Below are 16,440 nucleotides of genomic sequence, written 5' to 3'. Positions count from 1 at the left end.
GGAAGGATGGGCTTCCAGAAAGCATGTTATGCCCCACCCCCGCCATGCCAATAGCAGCCTTAAAGGGGAAATTCCCGGACATTATAGAAAATTTCCCGGACATTATAGAAAATTACAGAAACTCCCCCCTGACACCCAGGACAGAACAAAAACCAGGACAAATCCAGGTAAATCCTGACAGTTAGTCACAAAATACTTGTAACAGACAAGGAAACAGATAAAGCCTTCTTCTCACTGCTCCTCCACCTCTACCATCTGTCTCAACTCTCGGCATTGCTATTTCAAGCCTCAGCACCAGAATAAAATGAACAGTGTGGAATTTCTAACTTGCAGCAGGGCTACTTAACATAGCATTGATGTTCACAAGATGGCCCTCTGCCGTGTGTGTGTTTAAGCATCACTCACCTTGAGCAACCCGGACTAAGAAGAAGATCAGAGCGGAGAGACAGTAAAGGGCCTTCATGGCTGAAGTGCAACTGGATTCTCTGTACCCTTGTCAAGAAAAGACATTGAGAAAAAAGGAGACTTGGTGAAAAAAGTAAAATACGCAGAAGGGATCTGAGTATTTATTAAGCTACTAGCTGTACCCTGCCACGCGTTGCTGTGGCTCAGTCTGGTTAAATTGAAAAGAAAGAAAAGACAAAGCGGATGTTTCTAATATGTTTAATTTCACAATGCTTGTGGATATACAATATTTTTAGTTGTTCCATTGTCTGTGTAGATATAGAGATTGTCTGGTTTGCCGACTCTAGAACACGCAACATATAATTGTCCATGTGAGAAGCAATCTGTGTCTAGATCTAAACCGCACAATTCTAAAGATTGGCCCTGAGCTTTGTTGATGGTGATTGCAAACGCCAATCGAATTGGGAATTGCAATCTCTTAAATTGAAATGGCATATCTGTTGGAATTATAGGAATGTGAGGAATGAGGACATCTTCACCTTTGAAAGGTCCTGTCAAGATTGTTCCTTCTATGACGTTGCTCAGTAAATTTTTTACTGCAAGCCGCATGCCGTTGCAAAGTTTTGGCTGGTTGATATTTCGCAACATGATAATTGGCATGCCGATTTTCAATTGCAGTACGTGCGGTGGCATCCCTGGCAGATCGAGTGAATTCAAACATTCTGTTGGATAATTAACTGCTTCATCTGCTTCCACAACAGTGTCGATGGACTTGTATGTGACTGCCTCGCTTTGAATGTTGGATTGAATAATATTGTTAAGTTCGTAGACGTTTTTGTTCTTGGCCGCAAGAATAGCTCGTTCACTCAGCCAATCGTGATTCTTATAATTGGTTTGAATATTTGGAAATACTTTTTCAACCAATTCTTCTTTTGACGTCACTAAATTACAGAAGTTATGAGGTAATAAAATTCGTCCTGAGGTCAGATCAACTGGCACCTTTCCGTTCCTAATTTCCAGCAATTGACGTGAGAATATCTCAGCTGATCGATCGTTTTGCAGCTGGACACGCATATTTGTAGTTAATTTTAACATCTTTACGTGTCGCCACAAAGTAGAGTATTTCAGGCAAGCATTTATTTCGTCCGCTGGTGTCGATCGAGGAATTACAGGTAATGTTTGCCTGAAATCTCCTGCAAGCAATATTAATGTGTTCCCAAATGGTCTGATGTTTCCACGCAAATCTTGCAATGATCTATCAAGAGCCTCGAGTGATTTTTTGTGTGCCATTGTGCATTCATCCCAAACAATAAGTTTGCATTTTTGTAATATTTTTCCCATGCCGGATGCTTTGGAAATGTTGCATGTGGGAGTTTCAATGAATTGTATGTTTAATGGCAATTTCAAAGCGGAATGAGCAGTTCCTCCACCAGGTAGCAATGTCGCAGCTATTCCGGATGATGCAAGAGCTAAGGCTATGTCATTTTGTGATCGAATTGCTGCCAGAATCAATCTAATTAGGAACGTTTTACCAGTTCCTCCTGGCGCATCTAAGAAGAAGATTTCTCCAATCCCGTTATTGATGGTTTTCATTATTTGATCGTAAATGCGTTTTTGCTCAAGCGTTAGCTTAGGAATATTTGATTGCACATACGTCAAAAGATCATCCGTGTTGTAATTTTGTTCACGACGCAATTCTACATCGAACGAAGCAGCAACAGTTTGATTCGGTGATGGCATTCCCAATTGATTGAGAACTTTGTTTGCAATTTCTAAGCACAAATCTTCAATCATTATCAACGCTTCGTCGTAGATTTCTGGTGTGAAATCCATGTTTATATTTGAATTTTCTTTGTGTATTCGACAGAGAATATCTTCAGCCATGTCCGATTTATATTTCTCCCATAACTCTGTTGGAGATGAAGGAGAGCAGGCGGTCAATATGATTGCAAACAATGCACGAATTTGATTTGGATGTGACGTGTTGCACGCGTCATTAATGCATACATCCCAGTGTCGGTCGTTCTCCAATAAATTCAGAGCTTGACATGCACTGCGGAAAGTGGCATGTGTAACGCCGTTGAAAATTCTCAATTGATGGAAAGACGTTGGACCGGGCACATTTACCAACAGCATGAGAAGAAAGAAGCATTCATCTTGATTGGGATGCACGGTGTATAGTCTGCCTATCGTTGTTTCTTTGAATATGCCAGGTTGTCCGTCGACTCGATCTGAAGCTGTAGAACGCGATTGCCGTGCTCCCAATCGTGCATCCTCAAGTCTGGCTGAACGTTGCTTGCCTGGTTCCTTGGCACGTATTTGAGGCATTCTTTTTCTTTTTTTCTCGTTTGCTGATGCCCGTTCTTCCTCAGTCTGATTTGCAATTTCTCGTCGCAGTGCTTCCGCTCCGCGAGTACGACGACCTAAGTGTGATCTTCTGCGAGGCATTATTTGGATGAAGTAAAGCAGATTGTTTGGTTTTTTAAAAAGGATGTTTTTACGGTGAGAGGGTTACTGGAAACTCCTGGCAGTTACCTTTCTTCAGAACGTGTAACTGTCACAGGTGTGACATCTATATTCACTCAGCCAATTGTGAGAAAACATGCAAATAGGAGAGGAGTCAGAGGCAGCGGATTGGCCTACTGGTTGACGATGTCACAATGATCAGCAGGACTGGTTTTGAGGAGGCCTATTTCTTCAATTTTAAGACAAACCTTTGACCCCATAGAGAACATAGTTACATAACAACGCTCGCATATTCGAATGCAACGTTGTGTCAAAATTTCAAAGCAATCGGTGAAGAACTTTCGGAGATATAACGTCTGTTTCGAACGGACACTTACATTTTTATTTATATAGATTTGAGACGCAAGCTCTGTTCTGCTCAGGTTGTATCCAGAAATTCCAGTCAGTTATGCAATCCAGAGACATAGGGCATGTCTAGACAATAGCTTATCCAGGGGATTGCCCCGGGATCATCCATGTGTATCCACAGGATGCACAGGGGATCCCAGGGGCAGGAAGGGATGATCCCTCCATTTCTCCGGGATTACCGGGATGGCATTTAGCCCATTTTCCCCCGCAGTCTCAGGATTGTCCCGAGACCTCGGGAGCTGTGGTTGGCCATCCCAGTTTCATCCCGGCTCCTCGCAAGTAAACATTAGGAGCTGGGAACCGGGCATGGGGCATGGAGCTCCCTAGGCGCTCCGTGCCCATTGGGGGTGGGGGAAGCAGAATATTTTTTAAAAAATTACCTTATCGTTAGAGCACTCATGCGCTCATCTTAAAAAAAAATATGGTGGCCGTGATGTCCTCCTTCCTCCCGAGACGTCGTGCGCCACATGTTACTGAGGGGAGGATCTCGTGATCAGCATATCATGAGTTCCTCCCCCTCCCCTCCCCTGGTGTTGCCATGCCTCTGGTTTACGAATGCTTTCTCTATGTGTACCTTCCAGGTCTCAGGAAGCATATTGTACTGCCATTCTCTGGAGGAGGGGAGGAACTTTAGAAGGGCATGACTTGGAACTAAAGGGCATATGCCTGTTGCAGAATAAAGCAGTGTTGCCTCGTGATAGCTTCACACAAGAGCCTTACATGATGATAGTATACCTTTAAATACCAGAACTCACCTGAGAATTCCAAAAAGGAATAGGTTAGTCCGTTGGCAGTGAGACAGTTACATTGATCTGAGGCTGAGAAAGATGTAAAGGGTTACCTGTGCATGTATGTATATATGAGTACATGGCTGAAGCATTACTTCTGGGGCCCAGTACCAACTTATAATATACCCCCTCCCATGTACAGTACATGCCATAGTCTCATCCCATACATAAGAACATAAGAAGAGTCATGTTGGATCAGAGGAGGGCAACCAGGATGATCAGGGGTCTGGAAACAGAGCCCTATGAAGAGAGACTGAAAGAACTGGACATGTTTAGCCTGGAGAAGAGAAGATTGAGGGGAGACATGATAGCACTCTTCAAATACTTAAAAGGTTGTCACACAGAGGAGGGGCAGGATCTCTTCTCAATCCTCCCAGAGTGCAGGACACGGAATAACGGGCTCCAGTTAAAGGAAGCCAGATTCCAGCTGGACATCAGGAAAAACTTCCTGACTGTTAGAGGAGTACGACAATGGAATCAGTTACCTAGAGAGGTTGTGGGTTCTCCCATACTAGAGGCCTTCAAGAGGCAGCGGGACAACCATCTGTCAGGGATGCTTTAGGGTGGATTCCTACATTGCGCAGGGGTTGGACTCAATGGGCTTGTAGGTCCCTTCCAACTCTGCTATTCTATGATTCTATGACAGCATAGTCCAGCATAGTGGCCAACCAGTCGCCTCTGGGAAGCCCATAAACAGGATTTGGGTACAATATACCCTTTCACTCATGTTTCCAAGCAACTGCTATACATAGGCATTCTCCCTCTGATACTGGAAGTATTATATAGCTCTCTACAGTTAAAGCTGCAGGAGCCCTGCCCTCTTTTGTATCTGGCCATTCTAGCCAAAGAGGGCAGGGCTCCTGCAACTTTAACTGCTGTGATGAAGAGGGAATTTCACCAGGTGCTGCATACATACAAATGACACCTGCTGAAATTCCCTTTTCTGTACAAATGTTAAAGATACAGGAGCCCAGTCCTCCTTTCCATATGGTCACCCTAACCTAGACTAGAGAATGCGCTGTAGCACGCTTGGGAAACAGAGTGGTTTGTGCTTCCCTATGTGACAAGCTCTCTCAAGAACTACCAGTCCCAGAGTTCCTTGTGGAGGCAGGCCAAAGAGTCAGCTGGTGAGTGGGTCAAACACACCATAGTAATCAGAGACTTTGGTCCCAGGGACAGTGGGAGACAGTGCTTCTAATTTACAGGCTCACAATATTTGCAAGGAAATGGCTAGTGCCATTCCAGAAATGTAAAATAATAATTTCAGAATGAAAATAGGAAACATTTTATTCATTTATTTATTTATTTATTTATTACATTTTTATACCGACCAATAGCCGAAGCTCTCTGGGCGGTTCACAAAAATTAAAACCACAAAGAGGTTTTAATAAAACAACCAACAATCTAAAAACACAAATACAAAATGCAATATAAAAAGCACAACCAGGATAAAACCAAAAAGCAGAAATTGATATAGGTTAAAATATAGAATTAAAACAGCAAGTTTAAATTTAACTTAAATTAGGTGTTAAAATACTGAGAAAATAAAAAGGTCTGTTTGTTCCCCAACTCATGAAGTTGTATGTATCATGGGGGATAAAGCTATCAATGGACACTAGTCCTGAGAGCTATGTAATACTTCCAGTATCAGAGGGAGAATGCCTATGTATAGCAGTTGCTTGGAAACATGAGTGAAAGGGTATATTGTACCCAAATCCTGTTTATGGGCTTCCCAGAGGCGACTGGTTGGCCACTATGCTGGACTATGCTGTCATAGAATCATAGAATAGCAGAGTTGGAAGGGACCTACAAGCCCATTGAGTCCAACCCCCTGCTCAATGTAGGAATCCACCCTAAAGCATCCCTGACAGATGGTTGTCCCGCTGCCTCTTGAAGGCCTCTAGTATGGGAGAACCCACAACCTCTCTAGGTAACTGATTCCATTGTCGTACTCCTCTAACAGTCAGGAAGTTTTTCCTGATGTCCAGCTGGAATCTGGCTTCCTTTAACTGGAGCCCGTTATTCCGTGTCCTGCACTCTGGGAGGATTGAGAAGAGATCCTGCCCCTCCTCTGTGTGACAACCTTTTAAGTATTTGAAGAGTGCTATCATGTCTCCCCTCAATCTTCTCTTCTCCAGGCTAAACATGTCCAGTTCTTTCAGTCTCTCTTCATAGGGCTCTGTTTCCAGACCCCTGATCATCCTGGTTGCCCTCCTCTGATCCAACATGACTCTTCTTATGTTCTTATGTATGGGATGAGACTATGGCATGTACTGTACATGGGAGGGGGTATATTATAAGTTGGTACTGGGCCCCAGAAGTAATGCTTCCTGAGGAGCTCTGTGCCCAGGGACAAACCACAACGCCCGCCCACACGTTCCACGGTCTCAGGATCATCCCGAGACTGCAGAAAAAGTGGGCTAGAAGTGTAGGGCGATATCGCGGGGAAAGGGAGGGACCGTCCCTCCCTGCTCTCGGGATCCCCTGTGCATCATGTGAATGCACAGGGACAATCCCAGGGTGATCCCCAGGATATTGCCCTGTCTAGCTATGGCCTGAGAGTCCATGAAGACCAGCACTCTGAGCTCACAGGAATCAACCAGCTGTTGACCAGTAACCAACAAGCAGGACATGGATGCAACAACACCCACTTAGTTCTTGGAACTAGGGCAAAAAGCTTGTCATAGGTGAGTTGGTTAATTCTTAGACGTAAAGAGCTCCTTACCTGATGAGGAGAAGGGCCTTTGTGAGGATGCTTCTGAAGTAAAGTGTAACCCTAGCTGTGTTAGGTTGAGGCCCACCTAAGGTCATGAGTAGTAGCTATGACAAAGTTCAAACAGTCAAGGTGCATAGATGAGAGTAAGATAAAGGAGGTAGAGCTATTGCTTGGTAATACATTATAACTAGTGAAATTTTCACATGATTGACTAGAAGGATCCTGGAAGAATGAGAAGCCAACCAAGCATGGTCATCTAAGCTCTGCCAACCATGCTTGCCAAGAAGTTAATTAAAAGACCTTAATGAGGACTACTTTGTTGGTTGAGAGGAACAGAGGTTGATTGTTAACTAGAAATACTGTATGGTAGCCACTCTTTTTATTATGTTTCTAATCACCCTAATCATTTTCTCATTGCAGAGCTTTGTTAATCTTTAATACTGTTTAAGCACTACATATATATTTTGTGGCGCCACTTTAGCTTTATTACTTAATTTTCAAAGCCCAGAATACTTGGCTGAGATTCATGCATCTGTTGCTGAATGGAGTCTGCCCATACAGCCCCCGTTTTCTCTCTTGGTCAGGTGAGTCTTTGACACACCTGTTCAGGAAAGAGAATCAAGGTAGTCAGATGGAGCAGGAATAGGTAGGGCTGTAGTGGGTGTCCAGCTGAGGCTTGAGGCCTGTCAGTTTCCTTTCCTCTCATAGCCACCATTTTCTGTAAAAATAGGGGCATGACCTTGTTTGTACAGGACCATTTGTGTCTGATTTTTTGCGTAAATGGCCCCTTTACAGCCACCATTTGCACAAATGCAGGATGACCATATGAAAAGGAGGACAAGGCTCCTGTATCTTTTAACAGTTGTGTAGAAAACGATATTTCAGCTGGTGTCATTTGTATGAATGCAGCACCCGGTGAAATGCCCTCTTCATCACAACAGTTAAAGCTGCAGAAGCCCTGTCCTCTTTTGTTTTGCTCCTCACTGTCGTATAGCTCTTGCAGCTTTAACTGTTGTGACGAAGAGGGAATTTCACGAGGTGCTGCATGCATACAAATGACACCAGCTGAAATTCCCTTTTCTACACAACTGTTAGAGAAAGGAGCCCTGTCCTCCTTTTCATAGGCCAACTTAACAAATGGCCCTTTACAAAAAATGCTGAGCCGCCAGTGTCGTGTAGTGGCTAGAATGTCGGACTGGGAGTCGGGAGATCTGGGTTCTAGTCCCCACTTGGCCATGGAAACCCACTGGGTGAGGTGACTTTGGGCCAGTCACAGACTCCGAGCCCAGCTCACCTCACAGGATTGTTGTGAGGATAACGTGGAGAGGAGGAGGATTATGTATGACACCTTGGTTCCTTTCAGGAAAAAAAGTGGGATATAAATGCAAAAATAAATAAGATAACTGTGACTCAGTGGGGGGGTAGGAAGTGGCACCACTCTTCATGCGCCCGTAGACAACCCAGTAGTTCACTGTGCTTGGCAAGCAAGCAGGTTCAAGAGGCCCGTGGGGGTCTGGTGATCAGTGTGTGACCCATGCTGAGGTGAATTCACCCATCCCTTGGCCTGGGTCTTCTGTCTCAGTAGCAATTATGAGGATGAAGGTGAAGAACAATAGCAGCTGATGGCAGTGTTGGTGGTAAGGCAGATTCACAGACAGAGGGGACCCATTGAGAGCATCCTACCCAAAACCTGGAGCCAGCACTGCCTCTAGCATTCCAAGTCACCATTTCCCCAATCACCAAGCATTTCCTGGCTTTTGCAGTTTCCCCCGCAATTCTCAAAGGTTGAAGTGGCTTAATTACTGGCAATAAGAGCTTTAAGCTGAAATATGCTGGTATTTGGGAGGTAGTTTTGCCCCACCCATTAAAAAATAAAATCGACCACAATCTCATATTTGGGAATATGGAAGGTTTTCCTCTGAAAACATAGACTCATAGAATAGTAGAGTTGGAAGGGGCCTACAAGGCCATCAAGTCCAACCCTCTGCTCAGTGCAGGAAACAATGTAAATGGGGTTCCCAGGTACTCACCCTTCCAGAAACTGACCAGGCCTACACCTGTTTTGCTTCATCATGCCATCACACCATAATTTGCCCTTCCTCTTTTTTGCATTCACGTTCAGGTTTGCAAATGAGACATGTTCTGATTATTTGTGAACAGAAAACGAGCTTCTCGTGCCTCCCTAGTGGTGGTACAGCTGAATATCAACCAGGGGGGATTCTACACGTTGTACTGAGGGCACCTGCATGCGTGCCCAGTGCGCCCCCAAAGCGATCGTGTAGCTTGCCTGTTCGAAGAGACGAGGAAGAGGCGTCCTTGCCGCCGCCGCCATCCACCTACCTCCTCACCTGCCGGGTCGGAGAGGTCGGCAGAAGAAGGCGGGAGAAGGCGGGGCGGAGAGCGGAAGAAGCTCTCCGACCCTGCTGGCTCTTTCACCGGCAGCAGGAGGCCGGCGGGGAGGTGGGCGGCAGCGGCGGCGGCAGCAGCAAGGACGCCTCTTCCTCGTCTCTTTGAACAGGCAAGCTACACGATCGCTTTGGGGGCGCACTGGGGGAGCATGCAGGCGCCCTCAGTACGACGTGTAGAATCCCCCATGGTCTGATGAAAACCGTGCTTGCAATTGGCTCACAAACTTCACGCAAAAAGGACTCGGATCAAGAGAGGCCTCCGAAGGACAAGAACCAAGGCCATCATGGCCAAATCATATTTTGCAACAGACACTCTAAAAATAAGATTCCAACACCACTTTTTATTTAAACATGAATTTAATGAGTCGGTCCCTGTGGGTTGTCTCTGTCTTCTTTTGCAGGAGCACAGCCCTGTTTCCCTTCCTCTTATTTTGGTGTCAGGATTAATGCCACATTCCCGTTTGTGGGTATGCGCTACTTGCCATATCGCTGACGAGAGCAGCATAGCCAGCCAAGACCACAAAACACTGGAATCGGAACCCTAAATTTGCATTTTTCTCGTAGTGGCTTACAGGTGCCTCCCATCTTTTGACACAATATAGGCCATACACGAAAGCGTCCTGCAAAAAGCAAAACAAAATGCAATAATTTATTTTCCCTGGTCTTAGAGACATACCAATAAATAAAAAGCTGTATTATGAATTCTTTCCCACTCACCTCAAATTCCCCCTAAATTCCCAAATTTAGAAAGAATTTGCATCATTTTCCAAGCCAATGTAAGAGTGAAAAGAAATTACACCTCCCCAATTGTCAGTGCTCTCCATTCCATAAAAGTTGCCTCTAACATCTCTCTGAAGCACCCTTGGTGGGCTCTCCCACACTGGAGGCCTTCAAGAGGCAGCTGGACAACCATCTGTCAGGGATGCTTTAGGGTGGATTCCTGCATTGAGCAGGGGGTTGGACTCGATGGCCTTGTAGGCCCCTTCCAAATCTACTATTCTATGATTCTATGATTTCGGTTATACATTGTCTTGGATACACACCCAGAGTGTGGTTTGAAACTTATACATAGTTTAGAGAATGGTAACACATGATTACTTCACACCCAAGTTCCCTGTTCTGGGCAAGATTAGGGACAGGGGCAGCAGATTCCTAATCAGTTGTTTTCCAGGCATCTGGTGACTTTTGGCAATTAGGCTAAATCTGCTGGTGAAGCAGTTTGTGGTTGGGTTAGTGTCAGCTATTCCTTCTCTGCAAGCTTAGCAGGACCTTTGAAATAGGGGTGTGCACGGACCCCCCGCTCCGCTTCACTTGCAGATCCGCCATTTTCCGGATCGGGCCGCTCCGCCCGATCCGGAAAATGGGCTCTCCCACACTGGAGGCATTCAAAGGCAGCTGGACAACCATCTGCCAAGGATGCTTTAAGGTAGATTTCTGCATTGAGCAGGGGGTTGGACTCGATGGCCTTATAAGTAGGGGTGTGCACAGACCCCCTGCTCCGCTTCACTTGCAGATCCGCCATTTTCCAGATCGGGCCGCTCCGCCCCGCCCCCGCTCCGCCCACTTCCGCTCCGCTCTGCCCGGAGCTCCGGATCCGGATCCGGAGCTCCGTTTTCCCCCCCCCATAGGCTTGCATTGAAAGCTAAAAAATTATACAACTTTTTTTCTGTTCAAGTTAGAAACCTCATGTTTGGCACCATGACACCTCATGGGGATATACACACGCACGCCAAGTTTCAAAGCAATCCCATCATCCCCTGATTTTTGGCGAATTTTTGAAAATCGGGCACCCCACACACAACATCCCTGCGAGGTGGGCAGGGGAGGAGGGAGGGAAGGCAGGCAGGCATGCAGCTGGCATTTCTGGGGGCATAAGGAAGTGAGCCAAGGATAAGCCAGTAATGCATATAAAACGGAATAAATCAATCAATAAACAAAGGAGGGGTGGAATTAAAAGCAGCAGTGTTGCTCAATAAACAGCAAGAAGAATTTTTTTAAAAAGGCTATATCTGTCTTTTACCAGCAATAGGGGGACATGCCCGGGGGAGGGGAAAGTAGCTGCCAGTTCAAGACAGCCACCAACAGCTCTGAGAAGAAGTAAAACGCTCACTTCAACTCATAACAGGCATTGCTCCACCACTGAGAAGTAAACGCTCACTTCAACTCATGATAGGCATTGCTCCACCGTTTTACTCTCTTTGGAAGGCTCTAATGGCCTTCCAGTGCAGGAGAGAGTGGGGGCACGTCCACGATGAGATGCCCTAGGGGAGCTCATCCCCTTGCACCACATCTATTCAGTTGTTCACCAAGGTTAGGGTGGGGAGCAGTGCTGTGTTTCTATCTCTTATTCTTGGCTTAGTATATGATTTCAGGTTGTGTTTGTGCATTTGGTAGGGCTACTGTTTTAAAAAACACTGGGAAAAGCCCGTTCAGATGAAGAAAGAGAAGTTTCCCAGAATCCCAAGTTACCCGTTTTGCCTATGCCCTCCTCTAACTTTGGGATCATGTGATCATGACCGGGAGCTGACTCTGCCCCTCAGCCCTTTGAAAAAGGTATTTTTCCCGCCGATTTTTAAAAAACTTCTAGCGCGCGACCTGGACAACGCAGAAAGTTGAGAGTAGTCTCAAAATGACCCGTATCCACGACTCTCTGTGCACAAGAATTTTCAGAACGATAGCTTAAAAACCAACCCAGTTATGCCCGAGTCTTTCCCTCAATGCAATCCTATGGGCGAAAAGCCGAAAACGCCGTTTGAGCCGCGCGGTTGACCCGATTTTCACAAAAATATAGCACGCGACCCGCACGATGCAGAGAGGTGAGAGTGGTCTCAAAATGACCCCCATCCACGACTCTCTGAGCACAAGAATTTCTAGAACGATAGCTTCAAAAAGAACGTAGTTATGCGCGATTATTTGCCGCAATGCAATCCTATGGCGAAATGTTTTCAAGATGGCGATCGGAGCGCTCCGCCTGAACTAGGAGTTCCGAAAAATGGGCGCTTCTCTTCGCCTTGCTTCTAGGGGTCCGTGGTCCGCTCCTACTCCGCCTCTGGGTAAGGCGGAGCAGGCCAATCCGCTACTGCTTCTATGCTCCTAATCGGAGCGGATCACACCCCTACTTTGAAACTAGATGAAAGGGCATGAGGCAAAAGAGAAGAGGGTTTACAGACTTAGAATCATAGAATCATAGAATAGTAGAGTTGGAAGGGGCCTACAAGGCCATCGAGTCCAACCCCCTGCTCAATGCAGGAATCCACCCTAAAGCATCCCTGACAGATGGTTGTCCAGCTGCCTCTTGAAGGCCTCTAGTGAGGGAGAGCCCACAACCTCCCTAGGGAACTGATTCCATTGTCATACTGCTCTAACAGTCAGGAAGTTTTTCCTGATGTCCAGCTGGAATCTGGCTTCCTTTAATTTGAGCCCGTTATTCCGTGTCCTGCACTCTGGGAGGATCGAGAAGAGATCCTGGCCCTCCTCTGTGTGACCACCTTTTAAGTATTTGAAGAGTGCTATCATGTCTCCCCTCCATCTTCTCTTCTCCAGGCTAAACATGCCCAGTTCTTTCAGTCTCTCTTCATAGGCTTTTGTTTCCAGACCCCTGAGCATCCTGATTGCACTCCTCTGAACACGCTCCACCTTGTCTGCGTCCTTCTTGAATTGTGGAGAAGTGGAATGGCTTCCAGTGAAGTGGTGGGTTTGTCTAACACCCTGATTCTGGATCAGACCAAGGGTCCATTTAGTCCAGCACTCTGTTCACACAGTGGCCAACCAGCCGTCGGCCAGGGACCAACAAAGTGGGACACAGTGTGACAGCCACCTCCCACCCATGTTCCCCAGCAACAGGTGCACACAGGCTTACTGCCTCTGATACTGGAGGTAGCACATAACAATGTTAGCAATGTGCTCTTCAAAATGCTTTTTTGCATCTCTTATTGCCTGCTTGCATCTCCTTTGTGCAAGCTTGTGTTGCCTTTTATTTTCCTCGCTTGGGCAAGACTTCCATTTTCTGAAGGAAATCCTCTTTTCTATAATAGCTTCCTTGACACTGCTAGTTAACCATGCTGGTGACCACTTGGACCTGGTGCTACCTTAAGAACATAAGAAGTGCCATGCAGGATCAGACCAAGGGTCCACCCAGTCCAGCGCTCTGTTCACACAGCGGCCAACCAGCCATCGGCCAGGGACCCACAAGCAGGACACAGGTGCAACAGCACCCTCCACACCCAGGGTCCCCATTAAAGGGTGTACATAGGTATACTGCTTCTTGGAACTGGAGAGAGCATATAGCCAGGACTAGCAGTAAGGCAGCAATAAGGAAGCATCTAATTATGGTAATCATTGGAACAGAAAAAAAGGGGAAGTGGCAATCCCAACTCTTGACCATGTCACAAGCATGGACAGAATTTAATGTGGAGGAATGGGGGCATATTGCAGAGCACGTGCAGAAGAGGCACTTTAACTGAAAGAATGATGTGAAATGACTCTGCAATAGGTGGTTTTTTTGAGGAGGAGGAGGAGGAGGAGGAGGAGGCTAGTTAAGTATGTGCTGGCCATGACGTCCTCTGCTGAAAAGGAACTGACAATGCACCCAAGCTGTGAGAAAAAAACCCATGAAGACAGCCCCCAGCACGCAGAAGTGATGTTCACTTGCGTGGCTCTGAAGAACAAAATAATAGTGATGCCTCATGATCTCAACGACTGAAAAAATTGTAGGGCACATGCTGGTCCAGGACGTTGGGCCTATGTGGAATAGCAAGTTTAAATATCTTCACCTACAGGACCAGAGAGTTCCTGCTCTGGGATAGTGGAAGACACTGTGCCAGGAAAACTGAGCATTTACATCCTCTACATCAGCACCCCCTTCAGGAAGGCCAAATTCATTGCCTTCATGCAATACAAATACTTCCTCACCTGAAGGACGTGATGCAGTCACATGAACTTCTGGTTTTTGTTCCTGTTGAGAAGCAGGAATTGCAGTCACTTGAACTTGAGGTTCTTGTTCCTTCTCCTTCTCCTTCTCCTTCTCCTTCTCCTTCTCCTCCTTCTCCTCCTCCTTCTCCTTCTCCTCCTTCTCCTTTTCCTCCTTCTCCTTCTCCTTCTCCTTCTCCTCCTCCTTTTCCTCCTTCTCCTTCTCTATTATAAACTTTATAATAGTTCTATAGTGCTTCAAAGCAGTTAAAGCGCTTTATAACTGTTATAAATCACTTTAAAGCAGTAGTGTAGATCCGGCCCAAGAGACTGAAAGAAGGAGGGGGGAAACTAGGAAAGAGATTGAGCAGAGAGAGAAAGGATTCACAGTACTGCTTTTAAACCAGCTAACTCAATCCTCAGACCCTAGACTATCCATTTCCTAATGTTGGAACAGTGTGCTTGCCAGCAGGGTCCTATTGTCAGGGGGTGGGGTGTCACAATTTTACAAGAAAAACTGGTGTGGCTGGGCTGTGCGAACTGCTGTGAACTACTCAACCCCATCCTGTATGATTTGGGAGAACCTAAGATACAAATCGAGCTGAAGATATTGACAAGCTTTCTTTAGCAGAATGAAAAGAAGAAAGGAAAACCAGAGTAGAGGAGACTGAGCATGTGCAGAAACATTGGTGTGGAAAATGGAGCCACCTGTGGTTGAAAGATCCCCGCCCACTCCTTGTCTCTATTTATTTATTTATTTATTTATTACATTTTTATACCGCTCAATAGCCGAAGCTCTCTGGGCGGTTCACAAAAATTAAAACCATAATAAAACAACCAACAGGTTAAAAGCACAAATACAAAATACAAACTAAAAAGCACAACCAGGATAAAACCACGCAGCAAAATTGATATAAGATTAAAATACAGAGTTAAAACAGTAAGATTTAAATTTAAGTTAAAATTAAGTGTTAAAATACTGAGAGAATAAAAAGGTCTTCAACTGGCAACGAAAGGAGTACAGTGTAGGCGCCAGGCGGACCTCTCTGGGGAGCTCATTCCACAACCGGGGTGCCACAGCGGAGAAAGCCCTCCTTCTAGTAGCCACCTGCCTCACTTCCTTTGGCAGGGGCTCACGGAGAAGGGCCTTTGTAGATGATCTGAAAGTCTGGGCAGGTACATATGGGAGGAGGTGTTCCTTCAAATAACCTGGCCCCAAGCCGTTTAGGGCTTTGAATGTCAATACCAGCACTTTGAATCGGGCCCAGACCTGGACTGGTAGTCAATGAAGTTGTACAAGGACTGGCGTAATGTGGTCTCGTCGGCCAGTCCCTGTTAATAAACGGGCTGCCCTGTTTTGTACCAGTTGAAGTTTCCGGACCGTTTTCAAAGGCAGCCCCACGTATAACGCATTGCAGTAATCCAAACGAGAGGTTATCAGAGCATGGATCACTGTAGCTAGGCTACAGTTCCCTCTTCAGCACAACAGTTAAAGCTGCAGCAGCTATACTAGAGTGACCAGATTTAAAAGAGGGCAGGGCAGCTGCAACTTTAACTGTTGTGATGAAGAGGGAATTCCACCAGGTTCTCCATATATACAAATGACACCTGCTGAAATTCCCTTTTCAATACAACCGTTAAAGATACAGGAGCCCTGTCCTCCTTTTCATAGGGTCACCCTAGACATAAACTTCTAACAATAAATAATGAATCCAGATTTTTTAAAAAGAGATAAAGGTTTACAGGGGTGTTGTTTTTTTAATCTGAGGGGCAGGAAGAAGATAAGAATGGTTCACACAAAAGAAATAGTGGCATTTCTTCCTAAAATTCTATCTGGCTTCCTGAAGTTTCTGGACCAGGAATCATCTATTCTTAGTTGTAAGAAAGGCCACAAATTCTAGATCATCTTTAAAAGAAAAATAGACACTGGCAGACCTACCACTATGGAAAACAAAGGAGTTTGGGTTTTTGCCAGATGATTCATTTTATTCCATTTCATTGAAAAGCCTATCAATAGAAACAACCCATTTCACTGTGACTAAAGTAACTGAAATAGATAGATTTTGATATAGAGAGACAGATATAGATATATAAGGGATGAAGGAATCTGTCAATTTCAGTTTCTTTCACGTTCTCATTTTTCCAATCTTAAATTCAGTTCACCCCATTTCCACATTACCTTGATTTTTTAAAAAGGTTCAATTTCACACACTAAAAAAATGTTTGCAGTTTTGTATACAATTTTGTCTAATAGACACGTTTTTACAAGCAACTTCCCATGCAATAACGCAGTTTAAACATTATTTTCACAAGAATGCACAATTTTGTATGTTTTTGAGTG

This window comes from Elgaria multicarinata, chromosome 4, assembly GCF_023053635.1.
Source record: "Elgaria multicarinata webbii isolate HBS135686 ecotype San Diego chromosome 4, rElgMul1.1.pri, whole genome shotgun sequence".
Taxonomy (NCBI): domain Eukaryota; kingdom Metazoa; phylum Chordata; class Lepidosauria; order Squamata; family Anguidae; genus Elgaria; species Elgaria multicarinata.
The sequence above is the reverse complement of the archived record's forward strand: the minus strand, read 5'-3'. Positions refer to the sequence as shown.